This window comes from Odontesthes bonariensis, chromosome 10 (genome assembly GCF_027942865.1).
Source record: "Odontesthes bonariensis isolate fOdoBon6 chromosome 10, fOdoBon6.hap1, whole genome shotgun sequence".
Taxonomy (NCBI): Eukaryota; Metazoa; Chordata; class Actinopteri; order Atheriniformes; family Atherinopsidae; genus Odontesthes; species Odontesthes bonariensis.
Genome location: NC_134515.1, coordinates 29659247 through 29678011, shown reverse-complemented (window position 1 = coordinate 29678011; position 18765 = coordinate 29659247).

The window sequence follows — 18765 nt, the reverse complement described above, 5'->3', positions numbered from 1 at the left end:
GGATGGATTTGTGGGGGTGAATGTCGCTGGTAATGTAAAGTGCTTTGACCGATCAACAATACCAGGGAAGTGTTATACAAATACATTTCTGTCAGAACCACTCTCGTCAAAACGAGACGAGCAACAAAGATGAATTTCAGAAGCTTATTCTGAATGCATACAATTATGTTTGGCGGTATGGCTCTGTTCGGAGGAAGTTCCCGACTTTTCCATGAGCTCCATGGAAGCCAAGACAGGGAACAGCAGCATCCTCAGGTGGAGTGCCTTCCATTTGCTGTAAAGGCAACAAACCCCCCCAACAGACCATACCGGAACGCAGCCAGCCAATTGGATTGTTGGACCAGGGTGTCCTACAACCCCCCAACTGACCATACTGGAACGCAGACCAGCCAATTGATTAGTTGGAACCACGGTATCCTACCCCCCGACGAATTATTAGCTACCAATTTTATTGGGGCAAGCATTGACCTCAACCACTTAGGTACACCATAAAAAATATGGTCAGTCTCCACAGCAGCGACAGCGCTTTGCAACAGGGCAAAGCAGGCAAGATCCAAGCAAAGCAGAGCAAGATCTGATCCAAGAACAGCAAACGAGATCCAAGCAAAGCAGAGCAACATCCAAGCAAAGCAAAGCAACATCCAAGCAAGCAGAGCTTTTAACACACTTCACCTGACCCACCTAGGAAGTTAAAATCACTGTGAGCTTGCATTTTTTTTTTATTTTTTATATCCACACAATTAAACAAGCCATAAAGCATAACACAAATGACCTCTGTCATTGCTGTTCATGCCATCAATTCCAGAAGCGGTTTTAATGATTTGACTTCATCCCAAATTATTTTCGATCTTAATCAGTATCTTTCATGAAAGTTAAGCCCTACCAGTGGCTCTTGTTTTATTTAAACAGAGTCACAGCTGCACAATGTCTTTTTTTTTATTTTTTTTTTTATTAAAACCGAGCCACCTAAAAATGTATCCACTGTTTAAAAATTTATAATTCCCAGAGCTCATTTACCAGTTGAATAAATATTCAAAGGTAGTTCAGTCAGCCAAGTACACTTAGGCTCTATTACCAATAACAATACAAAACGTGTATATCAACTGATTGCTATACAGAATCAAATTACAGAAGCTGTATGCAACGATTGATGTGCAGCAAATCTCCTAACAACTCATCCAAATCTAAATTTTTTTACGTTTAGACTCAATACTGAGAATTGCTAAACCTGTGAGTCTGTTCTGACATAGTTGAACGCAGGTGATTTTGATGAGTTTAAGAGCTGAACTCCTCTGTATGGTTCCAAACACAGTTCTGCTAGCCTTAGCCACCACTAGTATACTAGCCAACGCAAACTAGCAGACTTTTTAAGAACGGTTCATAGAACAACAATGATATGAAATGCCACACTTCAATTGGTTCAGTTCAAGATGTCAAAGGCTAGCCAGTAGCTAGCTAGTTCAACGTTTCCAGTTAGGTAGCGCCAGCTATCTGTTACCGAACTGGCTTGCAAAGCTATCTTGTGGCTACCGTGACATGAGGTACCCCATAGGCACAAACACTCCACACCCCGACACGACAGGTGCGCCGCACCCATCAGACTGTAATGCATACATACCACAGCCGTGTGTAGCACCTGTTGCACCTTAGAAGCATCACCGCGAGGATCCAACGGACCAATCGGGAGGATGGTTTGTAATCCAAATGTGCCGGCATAAGACCCGCGCCACACAGCTACAGTCACGCAAAATCATGTGAAATCGGTGTAAGATAGCCGCGTGTCTCACCGCGGCTGCCCTGCTACGTACAGGAGCCCGCCGAGGCCTACCTCGACTCTGCCCGCGCTGTGGGCCGGACTTGGGAAGGTCGAAATCCTCCGAGTCCCCCGGCAGGCGGGGATCCACGCCGGACGACAGGGCAAGCAGCAGCAGCAACAACAATACTAGCATCGGCGCGTATGCTAATCGGCGCTACGTCTTGCAAGCAGAGAACAAAAAAAAAAGCAGTGACAGCAAACCAAGTTTAAATGAAGTGCCCCAAATGCCAGCATCCAATTGCGAGCAGCAGCTGATTACCCATTGAGCGCAGCTGGCCATAAGGGTTGGGTCGGCGTCAGCCAATAGGCAAAGGGTGGTCTGCCAGAACTAACGTGGTGCTCCATTTCAATTTCCATTTTAAAGCTTCTATTCTCTAACCAACCATTCATCAAGTTCTGTGTTTACAAAATATGACACAATAGTTACGTCTAGGTCATTAGCATATCTGGTTTACTTGCTTATGACTTAGTGGTAACATGGGTTATATTACGGCCTAAAGAAAGGGGCACTTTGTCAAATAAATGTTTCGGAAGTTTATGGACTGCAGTGTTGAAGACTAGAATATAAAAATTGCCAATACAAAAATTCTAACACACTACTTTATTTGATTCAGAAGTTGGCACTTAAACAGAGCTAAACTTAACAATATAATAATGCATGTTGCTTATGTGACACTGATTTTCTCAGCAAAAAATTATAATTAGTATTCTAACCTGCAAGGTCCAAAAAGTAGTTAAACTAGTTTCCAACCCGAGTGAGACAGATTTTAAACAAAAACATTTAAAGAAAGAATAATCAAAGTTCACGATTTACTATAAAATCACAATTGAGCCTGGGTTATGAATCATTTGTGGCTTGACTATATGAACAGCATAGAGCCAATATATCATAGAAACAGGCATAGAAACACGTGGAGGCAGAACTTAGTGAGGGGTTTTGACTCTGAACTTTGTATACATAACCATTCATATATCTAAGACTAATGCCATATTTATGCATGAACGACTGAGATGTTCGGGAGAATGTTTTGACAATTTGATCTGGACTTTTTCCATAGCTTTTCACCAATGGACATCACAGCAGGAGACTTTCTGTTGGTCACGCGGGAGAGGGTACAGGGGGAACTGGAGCATGCAATAAGCTGCATGTGATGCAGAAATTAAGCAATGGAAGTCACTTTTCTTTTCAGACACATTGAGAATAGCAGACAAGGCTCCTTGTTGTGGTGATATGAGTACTACGCGGATGTGTGCGTTTCTGCAAGAGTGAGGAGTGGAAAGTACACACACCAGTACACACACATGCTCCCTCGTGCAGTGACAGTGAATGCTCTATAATATATACATGTACATGACAATGTTCATAGAGCTTGAAAGTCCCGCCTCCTTGACGTCATTCAACTTCCTCCCCTCGGGACCACGGAAGTGTAATAATTTGCAATTCAAGTCAATGACGGAGCCAAGACGGAATAAAACTATTTTTTGCGCTTGATGGAATTGAGTCTTGCATTTCACATATGTTGTGTAGGACATTTTTTAATATTTTTTCATACCAGTAGTGTAACAGTTTAGCGGGCATAAGTGCTTCATTGTTAAGTTATTTTTCTGAGCATTTCTCGAACTACAGCATGTAGCGTTTGGCACGGAAAATAAACGTCATCACGTTTGGGCGCACGGAGGAGTGGAATAAGAAGAGCAATCATGGCGCTGTCGTTGGCCAGTTTCACTCAGTTTTTCGAGGGCGAACGAAAACTTGTGAGCCGAGGAGAGAACCACTACCAGTCGGGGCACGTGGAGAGCTTCTGCTATGCTGGTGGTGATATGTCTGGCTTCGTCCATGCCAGCCAGCGAGACCGCCGGTATACAGTTAATGTGGGATCAGTGACGTAGCATATGCGACGCAATGTAGTCTTTTTACCCTAACTTTTTTTTACAACGTTTAACCAGGCACTCCTACGACAAATCGCCAATGTTTTTGCATGAACTCATCCATATTTAACCCCAGAACATCATGCGTGTACTGTAAAAAGGCAATAAAATGACTGGGAACAGAAGACATCATCCTGCCCATGTCAATAGATCCAGGCATGAGGTCCCATGGGGACGACGGAAGTAGGAAGAAGAAGCAAAAAAGGGGGCGGGACTTTCAAGCTCTATAGGCTACATTGTCTCACTCGCTGATGTTCTGGAGATTTCCAAAGGGGCTGGGTGGATAATCGCTGAAAAAACTTTGGAAACAAACGTTGTGAACATTTGTGTTCCCCCGTGCCACCTCTCTGGAACATCTCTAGCTCATTTCAGGACTCCAGTGCATTTGTGAAAGCAGCTTAAGGCATGTATTACAGGTGACAACAGGAGTTAATGTGATTCTTGTTTTTCCATCTTAACTCATAACAACATTAGCTTATATATATATTTTTTTTTTTTCTGATGCTTTACATGTAGCACCACTGTCTGCTGTTTTGCCAGGGCATTTTAACAAATCTAAATGTTCTGTATGGCTTTGCAGTCACACCACATCTATAGCTTTGCAGAGACATTGTGTTTTAATTCCAGGTAATTATGAGCTACAACTCCATTTTATCCAACAGTATAGTTATATCTCTTGCATAGAAATGAGTCTGTAAGCTACCATTTTGCACAGCAAATCCTGCCAGTGTAACAGATCGGCTGAAATTTCAACAAAAGCACTTTAGATCACAGAAGGGTCATTGGCAGTTATTGTGGCACAGAAGCAAGTTGCACCACTGGTTCACTATCCATTCCGAAAAAATTTTGAGTAGTATAATCCAGCTGGTAGGATAAAAACTGTATCTGCCGCGTTGAAATAAAAATAATTTGGGAAAATGCACTTAAAGTAATACCATGTAACTTCTCAAAAAGCCCATTACGGAGCTCCCCCTTGAGGCTGTTCCGAGAGCAACTCCAGTCCGGTCTCTTGCTTTGTCGGCCTCTCTCTTTCTCTTCCTTGCTTCATCAGTCAACGTCTTCTTCTGTTTCTTCGGTGCCTCTGCCATGATGATCGTACTGACAATGTTGCGCTAGCTTAGCCTTATACCTGGGAGCGTGAGAGGGGTCTATTTGTTTTTGCGGTAGGTGTGCCAGAAAGCAAGTCGAAGTACTTCCGCTCAGCTCCCGGGCCGGTCCAGCAAAGTTACACAGTGCAGTTTTTCCAACTCAGACCCCCGAAGGGCATAGGAGACAGGCCAATCGTAATATTAAAACTCATTCTAGCCGCACAATTTTTTTCAAGCTGTTATTTTAAGGTAGAAATGTTACATAGTATTACTTTAATTGCTTTCTTGCCAAGTTATGACATGAAAGGCTCTAAAGTATATGGCTCTCAAAAATTCAAGCTGTAGAGTGTTGCCATTTTTGTGAAATGCAGACCACTGGTTGGTCATATAAGTGTAACAATGTCTTTGCAGCAGTGATTAGATCCCACACACACCAGCACACACTCTTGTTGTATGAGAAGAGAAATTGCAGCTATTCTCTCCCACATCAACAGGATACATCTGAAGTCGAAAACTTGAAAACTCTTGTGCCTAACTATCATTCTGAAAATCATAATTGCTGATGCCCACAAAACCAGAAAACATATATAAGAAGTTAATTTTTTGTTTGTTTTTTATGACAAAAAGGCAATTAACTCTAACAGTGGTCAGTTTGAGGTCTGGAGTACCAAGAAAATTTCAAGAGGAGTGCTGACAGAATTGCTTTATAGGCTTTAATAAAACCCTCATACAGATTTTGCAGGCTCTGGAGTGGTGGTGCAGTTATAGTTGCATAAGTATGATCTTCATAGAGGTGCCTACAGTAGCAAATCATCCCATAAAATTTCCAAATTTCCAAGAAGACATATTTAGAAAAACAAAATTATTGAAGAATTTGATTGTTGCTCTCCAACTATTAAGCATGAGGGTGGATTATTCATGCTTTTGGGTGTAGCAGCCAACAGCAAAGAAACAGGGAACATTTCACCATTAGAGGGAAGAATGTAGTTTATAAAAATATTCTAAAAATGGAAGTCTGGAATCAAACATCATATAGTCTGTACAAACTGTTTGGATGGGGTCTACAGCAACATGCAAAAGTTCCACAAGCAAGATCTGTTTCCTCATTTTTGCTCTGGTGTTGAGGCTTTACACCCTGCTACGCTATGTTACTTCCAATTTTCCACTCAGACTTACATCAGTCTTTATTTTTTCTGGTCCAATCATCTCCTTGCCTGCCATGTTTTGAGCCAATAAGTCTGATTCTCATTTATACCTCTCCTGCTCTGTTATTTCGCCTTCAGGGTGATTTTAATGCAACCCGCCTCCCGTCCATCGCCACCTCTTATTAATTCCAGAGGAGCCTCATCTGAAGTATCTGCCACACCTCATCTCTGCTCATACACCACCAGCATTTGAACTCTGCGGGGGCTATCTTATCCCATTCCTTCATTCATGGAGGTGATGCAGTCTAATTACCAAACAAAATTGTTTGAAATTCAACTCTTGAATTTCCTCAATAAATCCTTTCAAATGATATCTAATTATTGAAATGGCTGGAAATACATCTTTAAATCGACAATACATTAAAAGATTTTTATGGTGTTTTTCCTTTGCATGGCATGGCTTGTCTTGACTTGACTCCTCTCTACTTAATTTTTTACTGCAGTTATATCCACTAAACATAGGCGGATCAGCTGCCTATCATGGGGGCATCATGTGAAAATGTCGTGACACAGACAGGACAAAGAAATTCCCAGCATGTGTGTCCAGTGGCCGTTGCATTATGTGTTTGTGACCAGCTCTGCCTACAGGGGTGTTTGACATATTTCCAGCAGTGCACTACAGAGTTCTGTAAGGAGAGAAAGAAAAACAATGTGCAAATCTGTTCTTTTGCTTCACGAACAGTTCTCTTGCAATTTGTGGACATGGATTTGCAGAGAGATGAGAGAGGCAATATAAATGTTATTGTCTCTTGTGTATGAATTAGCAAAAATGCTGCTGTAGAGATGTTAATACCCCCAAATAAAAAGATTATCTTTAGCCAATCAGTGGTGTGCAGTGCTTTCCTTTCACTGTAGAATATCTATTTGGTGTGAACCTCAGAATAGATAGCTAATACTTACAAAATTCGAAAAAAGAGAGCTATTTGATAACAAGTAATACCTACAATGGAAACTGAAAAAAAAAAAAGTTATTTTCAGACATGAATCATCCATCCATTTATTTTCTATACCCGCTTAATCCGTCGGTCGGGTCGCAGGGGGGCTGGAGCCTATCCCAGCAGTCATCGGGCGAGAGGCAGGGTACACCTTAGACATGCCGCCAGTCCATCACAGGGCCACACAGAGACAAACGAGACGAACAACCACACACACACTCACATTCACTCCTAAGGACAATTTTAGAGACACCAATTAACCTAACATGCATGTTTTTGGATGGTGGGAGGAAGCTGGAGTACCCAGAGAGAACTCACGCATACACGGGGAGAACATGCAAACTCCACACAGGAAGGCACCAGCCGGGAGTTGAACCTGGAACCCTCTCGCTGTGAGGCGACGGTGCTAACCATCAATGGCTCCATCAATCAGTTAAATGGAATTCACTCATTCAGCTATTGGTCACTTTTGGGTGAATATAATACTACATTTGTTTTATTGCCCCATTGTTTGAAAGTTCCTCAGTCAGGGAGCCGCTCTGATTTTCACTTCAAATTTACATCACTCCTCAAGTTCACTCCATCTCCTCTGCTAAGCATTGACCTTTGAGCTCCGCCCACTTGCATCCATCCTGCTCGACTGATGAAGTCAGCTTTGCGTGGAAATATTCTGTTGTCAGCTGTACTGACGAGCCTGCATCCTACATCTACCCCCAGCCTTAGAGGATATAACAGCCCAGTGAATAAACTGAGAGTAATGTTCCAGCAAAACTTAGCAAACCCCTGTGTATGTGCCACAACTACGTTTTATTGGACTGTCAACACCGTACTTGCAAAGAAACTGAGCCATCGAGAGTGATTAATTCCAACTCTCAGTACCTGAACTTCAGAAGGGGGAAATGCAAGTATCTGAGAAATAATTTGTCAGAGTTTCTTTATTTATTTTATTTATTTGTTTAGCACTGAACGTAACGCTAACGGCTTAGGTAATGAGGATGATGTACACCAACTTCTAAGGAGTTATTACTTACTTTTTGAAAGATTAACATTATTGTTAGTTATTTTAACAATGTTGTTTCACAGCCCAACAATTTTGTTTCAATTCATTGTAATCATGATCCAACCAATCTAATTAATTAAATTCGAAATTAGTCCAATTCGTACATACAGAGTCAATTCAAAACTTCAAAAATTTCCTAGCTAAGGAAACCAACAATCTCCCATTCTGAGCATGCATGAGGCGACTGTGGAGAGAAACAACTCCCTTTTAACGGGAAGAAACCTCTGGCAGAACCAAATTTAGGAAGGGTGGCCATCCGCCTTGACCAGCTGGGGTTTGAGTGGACAGAAGAGAGGGGACAACAAACACCATAACACCATTCAAAGGATACCTGTTGACAACACAGACAACCCGCAGCTGTATGGATAAGGTGTCCCTCCACACTCACCGTGTACCACTCTTCGTGTGTTTACGTTACATTACTGTTTTTAATAAAGATTTAGGTCTCCAAGTAAAATTATTAAATGATTTTGATATATACAAAATGTTTAAACTACGAGTTATGTTGTGTACATCTCTGGCTTGGACCACTGCTGCTGATGAGAAAGCATTATTTAATAGCATCTTATGCTAACTTACAGCTACACTGCTAAATTATTTCCCTCAGATCGACAGAGTCACTATCTATATCTACATAGAGAACTAGAGTTAGAAGGTTTTTGATGTGCATGGAGGATTAACTTAATTTTGTTTGCATTTACTGTATTAACTCCCACACAAGATGCCCAGCTTTTTATGAGGTAACGTACATTAACACACTGTATGATATAAACTCAGAATCAGAATCAGAATCAGCTTTATTGGCCAGGTTTGAGTAAACAAACAAGGAATTTGACTCCGGTTAAATTCATGTTAGGGACAGCCAGCATGACAGTCTGTCTCTGGGGGGTTGTGGGCAGGGTTCTGCAGCTAGTTATGACTGGTAAATTCATATTTATTAATTCATTAAAACAATCTGTTTGATTCCATCTGATTGTAACTAACCCATCTCTATTGTGCCAGTAGCAGTTCAGGCTTGTGCCTTGTGATACGTATATGTTACCTGGTCTGACCTGGTCAGGCTTGAAATGTGCTTGAAGAATGTTACATGAGAGCACCAGCTTACTCCTTCTGAAATAACAGCAACATGATCAGCTTCCACCTGATAAATAGAAAGCAGAGCATGACTGAAAGGAGTGCAAGTGATTTTAATCTTGCTATGTATTAGAAAACAGCTGTTAGCTGGCCACAAAACAAGATGTGATGCTTGCTAAAGAGGATATTACATCCATCCATCCATCAATATTCTAAACCCACTTAATCCAACTCAGGGTCATGGGGGGCTGGAACCTATCCCAGCCATCATTGGGCGAGACGCAGGGTACACCCTGGACAGGTCGCCAGTCCATGACAGGGCCACACAGAACCATGCATACACAGGGAGAACATGCAAACTACACACAGAAAGGCCCCAGTCGGGATTCAAACAAGGCACCCTCTTGTTGTGAGGCAACAGCGCTAACCATCCTACCACGGTGCAGCCTGAGGATATCACAGGGTGCCAAAATATGTTTTGCTGCAGTCCCTTTTCTTTTACTGGTTGTTTTGAAAAAGTCAAAGATGAGATTAAAAAGTGACTAATTGTAGTAAATGTCATCTTTAACTTTGCACCTTTTGGAAATCTTTAACCTGCAGCTCAGATCATATGGTCAAATAACCTTTGCAAAGAGACAATGGGTGCACCCAATAACACCTTTTTCTTCTGCTTTTTTGTCTCTGGATTAACTTTTGACTTTAAAGGTTGAGGAATCTAAGGCTGCGGCTACACGAAAACGTTTTTCACTGTAAACGATACTTTTTCTTATCGTTTCGCTGTCGCGGCCACACGGAGCCGGCGTTCCCACTACCCCAAAACGATAGTTTTTGAAAACGGGTTCCAGAGTGGGAAAGTTTGAAAACGGCCTCGTTTCGTTTCCATTGTTACAGCTAAAACGTTTTTGCGTCAGTCACACGTTGACGCTGGGTGCCAATTTTAACACTTCTCTATTGTCTCACAGCGTGGCGTGACACAGTGGCGTGTGTACTGCATCGTTTCATCGTTTTCGTCTGGACCAGCAGCGCGTTTCCGTGTGGTCGCAAGAATTTTCGAACCCGTTTTCAAAAAAAACCTCGTTTCGTTTTCGTGTAGCCGTAGCCTAAAGTAACCCAGAGCGACCCTTTTGGTCCCTTCGCACTATGTATTGACTTTCTGTGTCACAATGCACTCTAAGGTTAGCTGAAGAAGACAGTAATCAATCCAGTGAAGGATCCAGAGTGCATGTGAAGACAGGGTTTGGGAAAATCACCATGACTAACATCGCTTGATTGTGCAAATTGTAATTCTTGTCTTGAGTTACAGCTGAATTGTGGAGAAACACTGAATGTTATTGTTAGACTTCAGTTATTTTGGACGATAGAATTAAGCTTTTGACGAAGAACATGATTATACTGTATGATTACACAAACATAAGCACACACAGAGTTGCAGACCCACAAACACACACTTTAAATCACCATCAGACTTTAAGGAGTACAAAAATCCAGCAGGGTGATTTTTGACCCAGGCTCTCCATGTCTGGTCTATTGTGTGACCAGGTTAACTAATGGACTAGCTAATCAAAGGGGGTTGGTCATGTCTGTCTTACCTTTGTCAATAGATGAGCGTTGACCTCTCATCCCCTCCCACAAAAGCCACATACCCTCCCATTCAAAACAAAGCAGGACTAATCGACACCTCCAGCTAGCTGGAATTCCATAGTTTCTATAGAAGAGGAGGCTCATTGAAATACCAGACAAGTATTCTGAACGAAAAACAAGCCCAGACGCATTCCCCGATACTGCTGCAGCACACTGTTAGAAATACTTGGAGTCGTCAGGAAGCTATTGTGTTTGTGGTCTAATTGTCTCAGTGTTGCTACAAATTCTGCAGTACCTATTGAAGTAATATTCTCATATTACAAAATCATAGTACCTGAAATTATGGGTTTTCAACTAGAAAAAACAGAAAGATCCAGTGTCTGTAGGGTCCTGTGCTGAGGTAATGGCAATGACCAGCCATTCAAGCTCCAATAGTATTCAGATGAGGCACAATGTTGCAGCAAAAGAGATGCATTTTCAATGATTCCCGCTGTGATGCCATCCCTCCACTGTTATTACCGAACGTTCCATGTCAGTGAGAGAAGTGCGTAAACACAGGGTACTGACAGACCCCCTGTCTCACACATGAATGGGAGAATTATCCAGCTTCCTCCTGCCCAGCAGATTCATTTCGGGCCACCAGTTTTTGAATGATGCACACAGTCTTCCATTTAGGAAATATTTATTTGATTACAATGTGCAGTCATCAGGAGTAAACACTAGAGTAGATGGCATCTGGCAGTGCCTGCCAAATATTTCTAATTGCCATCGTCAAGTTCCAAACATTAATTTAAAACCCTACGTTAAACTGAATTGTGGAGTTGCCTTCATCACAGAAATTGATCTTTTCTGGATGCCAGAATTTGCAGAACTTAAGACCACTTATAATGTCAAGGAGTACTGAGAAGAAGAAGAATTGGATCGTGATAAGTAAGGTTGAAACACCACACTACAGATGTTGGAGGGGCTACAACCAGCGCAGAAAATCAGCTTTACGCATGGTGGATAAGAGGTAAATTGAAGGGCCAAGTGAATGATTGACCACGGCTGTCTAGGACTGTATGTGCGCATCCAGTTAGCCAACATCATGTCGCAGAGGTACGTACCTAAAGATCAAAATGTTACAAGTACAGCCAGTTGATGCTCAATGAATTTATTTTGTGCAGGGTTAAGTGATAGAGAGTTAAGTCTCATTTGCCAACACACAGTTTTAAGATCCGTCACCCAGCAACTTCAGCAGAGACTCCCCCAGCGACTAAGAGCAGAAAGCAACTCAGTCTCACCGAATAATGTGAAATTACCACGTACAAGAAAACTTTTTCTTTCTGCCAAGAAGACAAACCAGTACTACTCTTAAAGTAATGTATTTCAAAAGAAATGACTGGTTTGTGTCTCTAGCGTTTTTTTTTTTTTTTGTATGTTTAGCTGAGGAAGCGAAACTCCATCCATTTTCTGTCTGCTTAATCCAACTCAGGGTCATGAGGGGGCTGGAGCTTATCCCAGCCACTGGATGGGAGGCAGGGAAGACCCTGGACAGGTCGCCTGTCCATCATAGATCCACATAGAGACAAATGAGACAAACAACCATCCATGCTCTTGGGGCAAGAACCCACACATACACAGGGAGAACAGGCAAACTACACACAAAAACTACTAACATTCACACCACGGTGCAGTCTGAGGATATCACAGGATGCCAAAATATGTTTTGCTGCAGTCCCTTTTCTTTTTCTTGTTATTTTGAAAAAGTCAAAGATGAGATAAAAAAAATGACTAAGCGGCTTTTTAAAACTGTAGTAAATGTCTAGCCTGGAAAACCAGCGCCAACTGCTGGACGGCAAAATGTTTTGCCTGCGGTTGGGTCTGGCCTCGATCCACTTGTCATTTTGAAAATACTGCCCTGAATCTGGCAGATGGCAACTAAACCAATCACAACGCAGAGATGTGTTTTGAATCAACGCGGGCGGGCCAGAGGGTTCTGAGGGAGTGACGACAGAGCAGTGCGACGTTGGGCAGTGGAAGCGAACATAGACAAGCGAAAGCACAACAAGAAAGATGGCGGCGGCAATGGAACAGTGCTCGTTTGATTCAGCCTTGGCACACAGCCATTATAACGAACAGCCTTGCCACTCTCTATTAAGCCCCATTGTACCGGCTTTTTGGCTGCAGTTCCACCAGAATTCCACTGGGAGCGTCGGTGGAGACCAGAATGAATGGGGCCCAATGGAGCTAGATGCTACAAATGGTCAGTTTCACCTAAGTCTCCTCAAGAGCGCTCAGATTTGAATGTAGTTTCTGAGAGCTCAACATGGGTTTCAAGTAAAAAATCAACTGAACGAGTACATATATCCCTTTGATTTCTTACTGGTTGGCTTCTTGTTGTCCACAACGCGCTAGCATTGTGCTAATGACAGCTGGTCGACCAGCTATGTATGACGTCATATACACTTCAAATCCTTTTTTTAAGCAAATGAGTGGCTCTAAAAATCTAAAACTCAGCCATGGGTATTTTCTAAACACCCTCTTTCGAAAACAACATTCGAATTACTAGAGAAAAAATTATATCTTGAGATAAGGGCACGAAAGGGCGTATAGCTCCATAGGACTCCATTCATTCTGGTCTCCAAAATTGGGCGCCCCACGTGGAAAGAGGGTGGAACTGCAACCAAAATCGCCTCGTTGGAAACCGGAAATGCACCGTGAGTGGCGTATCTGTCCTATTATAGAATCTGTGCTTGGCATCAGTTTTGGAAGAGTCCCCTCCCACCAAAGCTTTCTGTCGCGCTTACTACGTCACAGTCAGTTGCGCTGATTGGTCAGAGCGTTGGCCTATAGGCACAGACGCGGTTTGAAAGACAACGGGTTGTGCTCATCAACAATGTTCTGTTGTATCCATTGATCGGTGCCAGACTAAATTAGACATCCAATCCATTTAGGCTGGTTTATCAGGCTAGTAAATGTCTTTAACTTTACACCTTTTGGAAATCTTTGACCATCATATGGTCTAATAACCTTTGCAAAGAGACAATGAGTGCACCCAATAACACCTTTTGCTAACCACCATTTCTTCCAGAATTGGAACTCAACCGTTATTTTCAAGTGCTGTGGCACAAATAACACAGCAAAATTGTGTCTGTGAACACGAATCAATAGATTCAATTATTTCACATTTTGTTGTGAGCCTGGATTGAAAGAACACTCTCTCTCTTCATTCTGAAACCTTAATATACATACTTGCTGATTATTCTAATCATTCATTTGGGATGGGTAGTGGATAACACATTTTTCTATGATGCAATAAACTTAGAATTCATATTTCTTTCTTTCAGACTTTAAAACTACAAGAGATCAAACAAATTCAGTGGTGTAAAAATTACAACATAGGAAGTTCTGCATGAAAAATGAATGTACAAGCACTTTTTTGTACATTTTTTTCCAAAAATACTTTGAATTGCCAGTTGGCTGCTTCCAGAAGTTGAAATTTTGCAATTTAATAATAAATCATGCTTTATTAAATGTACTAGTTAAACAGTGAGAGTGATTCTCCATGATACCTGATCAGATTTCACCATATTTGTCTTGAGCTCACACACATCACATAGGCCGCAGTAGATTCATCCCATTTAGACAACCCATTTGTGTTCTGGGTGTGACGTCTGGAATCTGCATCTAAATGAGGAATGAAAAATTTATCCTGCAATAGGATGGCACTCCTCATTGTTAATTTGTTTGATTACAAAAGTGCATTCGAAGCTAGGTGCATTCCTGGCCGGGCGAATCAGAGCAGAATCAGCGTCAGGAATAAAGACAGAGGGGAGTGAGAAGATGGAGAAACCACCCCTGGGCGGCCTCAGGCTGCAGACACGGCCAACACCCTGAAATCCCTCACAAAAAAATTCATATAGCTATACATGTCAGAAGCCTCTCAAAAAAATGATATAATTGAAGAACAAAAAGCTCTTTTACTTCATTAGTCAAATATTATGCACATTTATGTTTTAGGTGTATCTTGATTTGCTGCTTGAGCGTACCAACTATTTGAAATTAATTCATAAAGCAGCTTGGTTCATATTACATGAATAAACATTGGAGCCTTCTGTGTACGTTAAACAGAGCCCTCTGTGTATGTTACATTCATGTATGGAATTGCTAAACACATATCTGAATGTAATGCATTCTACTGTACATAGAGAATGATCCAAATTAATTTAGTAATAATTCACTCTCATATTATACAACAGTTTTTATCCTTTTCAAATTTGGATTTGAATCATCCACTTTATTTATGCAAAAAGGGTATCTATGAAGTGTATTGCAGTCTAAGCAAACAGGGTTATTGTCTACCAAAATGACTTTGAATTAACTTTAAAGTGTTGTTTTCGATAAGTTGTTTCGTTTTTACCACAAATCTTGGAAAATCTAAATTGGCACATCTCTTATTATTACGCCATTAAATCATTGTTACTCTGAATCTCTTCAAAATACAGACTTGCAGCCTTCTGTGGATCACGGTGAAGACATTTTCTCCAGGTTGCATTGCAGAGACTAGTCTGATTACTGTGTTGAAGCGCACATTCTTTGCAGTGACATGTTGCAACGGAGCCATCACTGTGCAGCCTTCTGGGAATGTAGTGCTGAAATACAGCACCTCTTCATTCAACAAATCTCCAAGGGTCAGTTCTCACACCCCACTATATTTGAATGACTGTATTTATCTATCAGACTTTGAGAGACCGCTGCACAGAATGCACTGTTGATCAACCAGTCAGCTTGAAGTTATGTCACCCACTCGAACAAAACACATACCAAATTTAATGCCAAGGGAGGTGCATTTTGAAGTTGTGTGATTTCTAAGCATTTAACTCCTTTGGATATTCTGTGTTTTAAACAGTAAAAAAAAAAAGGAGATACTAAGCAAAAAGGTGTGCAAATGTAACATTATGTAAGAGCAGATCTGATCAAGAGCACAGTCATAACTCAGCAACATGGAAATCCACTCAGCAGAGCTTGTTAAACAGGCAAGCGCGCTTTGGAGATTGCTTGAAGTCACTGTGTTTGGTGTTTACATTTGTTTTGCAATATTGCTTTAGTGACACCAATAAATAAATAAAAAAGTGTAGTAAGCAAAGAGCTATTTTGTGGATTGGGGCTGCTGTTTTACACCTGGACTTTTGATCTTATCTGAGGGAGGGAGCTGAAAACAACATCCATGTATGTCAGAGACTTCAGTGAGACATCTGTATTTGATGCAGACTGACACATGCTGCCAGGATGGTAAAGTCTAGCTGTAAGAAGGGCAGAAATAGGTTTTGTTACATATTCAAAACAATCTTACAAACTCTTTCTCAGTTTGGTTGGTAAGCCAGACGCAAAGTTGCCTTCAAGGAGTGTGCTTTTAAGAGGCTCGTTTTTCACCTGTCACCTTTAAGAGGTCCAAAAGATTATCCTGAACAAGTCACACTGTCCAGAGCTATATAGCCCACACAGAACACAGAGGTAAAGCCCAGCCTGTCTCTTGAGCTCAACAACAGCTCATAACTCAAAGATATTGGTGTCATTGTCAATAAAATCACACGGAAACAAAATTGGGGCTAAATGAATGTGCCCTGGAGAGGAATACCTTGTCAGGTGAGGCCCGGTGCAGCTCTCCACCTCAAGAATGTGTTGCCGTTGTTATTCCCCACCCATCCCCCCCGACCCACCACCACCTCCAACCCTGCCATTGTGAGGGTGAGGAATGCTTTTCAAAAAGTCACTTCTTTCACAGTGAGGGATGTCGTGTGCAAGTCCATTTTTCATTAGAGGCTGAAAGTTGGACATTTACTTGAAACCTAAAACTTCTGGCCAAGAATTACGTTTGGATGTCTTTAAGAGACGTTTTCTCAGAAAGCACAAGCACACTGACTGTAAAACACATGACAGTTCATTGGACTATTGGGTTGAATTGTTTTCACATTTTATCATCACGTAGTTTGTAGTGATGTGAATTGTAATCCAGAGAGAGCGCTTAGATGCAGGTATTTCACTGACTGCACTCGTGGTATTTTTGTTCTTGTTACAGCTGTAAATTGTTTTTTAAATATTTTCTAAGAACGGATTTAAAGGGCTTGTGAAAGGCTCTGGTCTAATGAAAAATGTGATTTACTCTAGAGGATGAGACGAAAATGAGCAAATTAGAGCCGGGACTCATCAAATAATGAACACAAGGCCCTTATTAGATGAATATTACATGAAACTCCTTTATTGGATTTGTAGGTTTTTCCCCTGGAGTCCGCCTTCAATGCCTTTGAAGTGAATGTTAGTCTGTTATGGTTAATAAGAGATTTATCATTAAATTGTTGGCCTCGTAAGTTTAGGGAATATTGCTTTTACTTTCTGTTTTCATATTTATTTTGATAAATTTATTGTGATGTTTTGTCATTCTTTATAACACAGCCAAGCCACAAAGTAAGGTGTGGCAGGTTTTTAGCACTGAAGAATGGGTGGTGCTTCTCAGGATCTTGTATATCATTGGTTGAAGCAGTCCTCTAAAACACCAATACCTGAGCCAGGTAGAGAAAAAAGTTAGAGAGAAGCCGCATAGCAACTTGTCAGTTGCACCTTTAGCTCACTTCAAAACTGGTTCGAGCTTTTTTGTTTTTGCCGTCACAGTCACTGAAGAAATAAAGGAGCATGAGGTGAGTAATGGGTTTCAGTAAGGTAAGGTATTCATTTATCCACAGGCAATTTTCCTATAGTTACAATATCTGAAGGACTTGTGAATTTATTAATATTAAGATCAACTGAATGAATAACTGCTTTTAAAGTTTGAGTTTTGGGGTGTTTTTTTTGGCATAAGAGGCTAGCAGCTGTAAAGAAAGTGTGTGCAAGCCTCAGGTGAGAAAGCTTCAACAGTGAGGAGTGATCCAGGTGTTTCCCCAAGAGCGGGTCTCTGTGGCAGACAGGTACCAAGGCTGGCTGGGTGGGCTCGAGGCAGGCTGTGGTGAGGTTGCATCACTGCTGACTAAACAGTCATTCAGCTTACGTATGTGATACCGTGCCAGAGACCAGGATTTCAACTGCAGCCTGAAACCTTGGAGCCACAAAGCAGGGCAGGCCTGGTCTCGCTGAGGCTCAAACATCAGCTCAAGAAAAGGGAGAGGCTGACGTCCAATTCCTTCTGCACTCATTGCCACTTTCTCAACCTTGGGGGCTTCCTCATAAATCAGTGTCCCGGTTGCATTCTCTGCACCAAGTTACCGATTTGGTTTCTATCCCGAAGTTTATCATTGAAAACAAAGCTTAAGGTTTATTGATGTAATTTTGCACCGTCTGTATCTGTAATAAAACTTTGTCCTTTATCACTATGGGGGAAGTTGTGGTGAATCTGAATGAAAATCTGAATATGAAAGAATTTTTACCAGTTTACATTTTTGTCTTTAATTTCAGACCCTGCAGGAATATTCCATGTGTTCTATCCTTCATTCCACCGGAGTCTGTGTCTGTATTTAATCAGATTTCAGTGGTGTGAAGTGTAAAAGACATGGGGATATGACTTCACAAGCTGACCAAAATACCAGAAGGCTGTCAAGGCATAGGTCAAATAAGCAACTCAGTTTGGTCCAATTCTATGTTTTATGTGTAAGAAGCCTTTTCACAGAAGGTTTTTCACAAAAATGCTACTATTACTACTATGCAGTATTGTACTCTCTGGTACTCTGGTGTCTTTTTTGTGTGCCATGTGTAGGGCTTGTATTTCTATCAACAGAAATGCAGTGTAACATGAATAAAATTCCTGACCTTGTTCCCCACGTTTCAATTTTTCTAAAAGTGCAACATCTCCAATCATTATAGAGGCATTATACCACCACCAGAGCTTCTCAGAGAGCCCGAGAGCATTCTTTTTTTTCATGAACAAACATGGAGATTTTTATACTCGGCCTACACAAACAACCTTTATTGCTTGGCAGATGAAGCTTATTAACAATTTAAAACATGCCCTCACTACAGCCCTCACAAAAATGCCATTTAACATGTTTCTTCCTGCTACATAAATGCGTCTCCACCACTCCCTGCACCATTCTCTCCAGTATTGCAT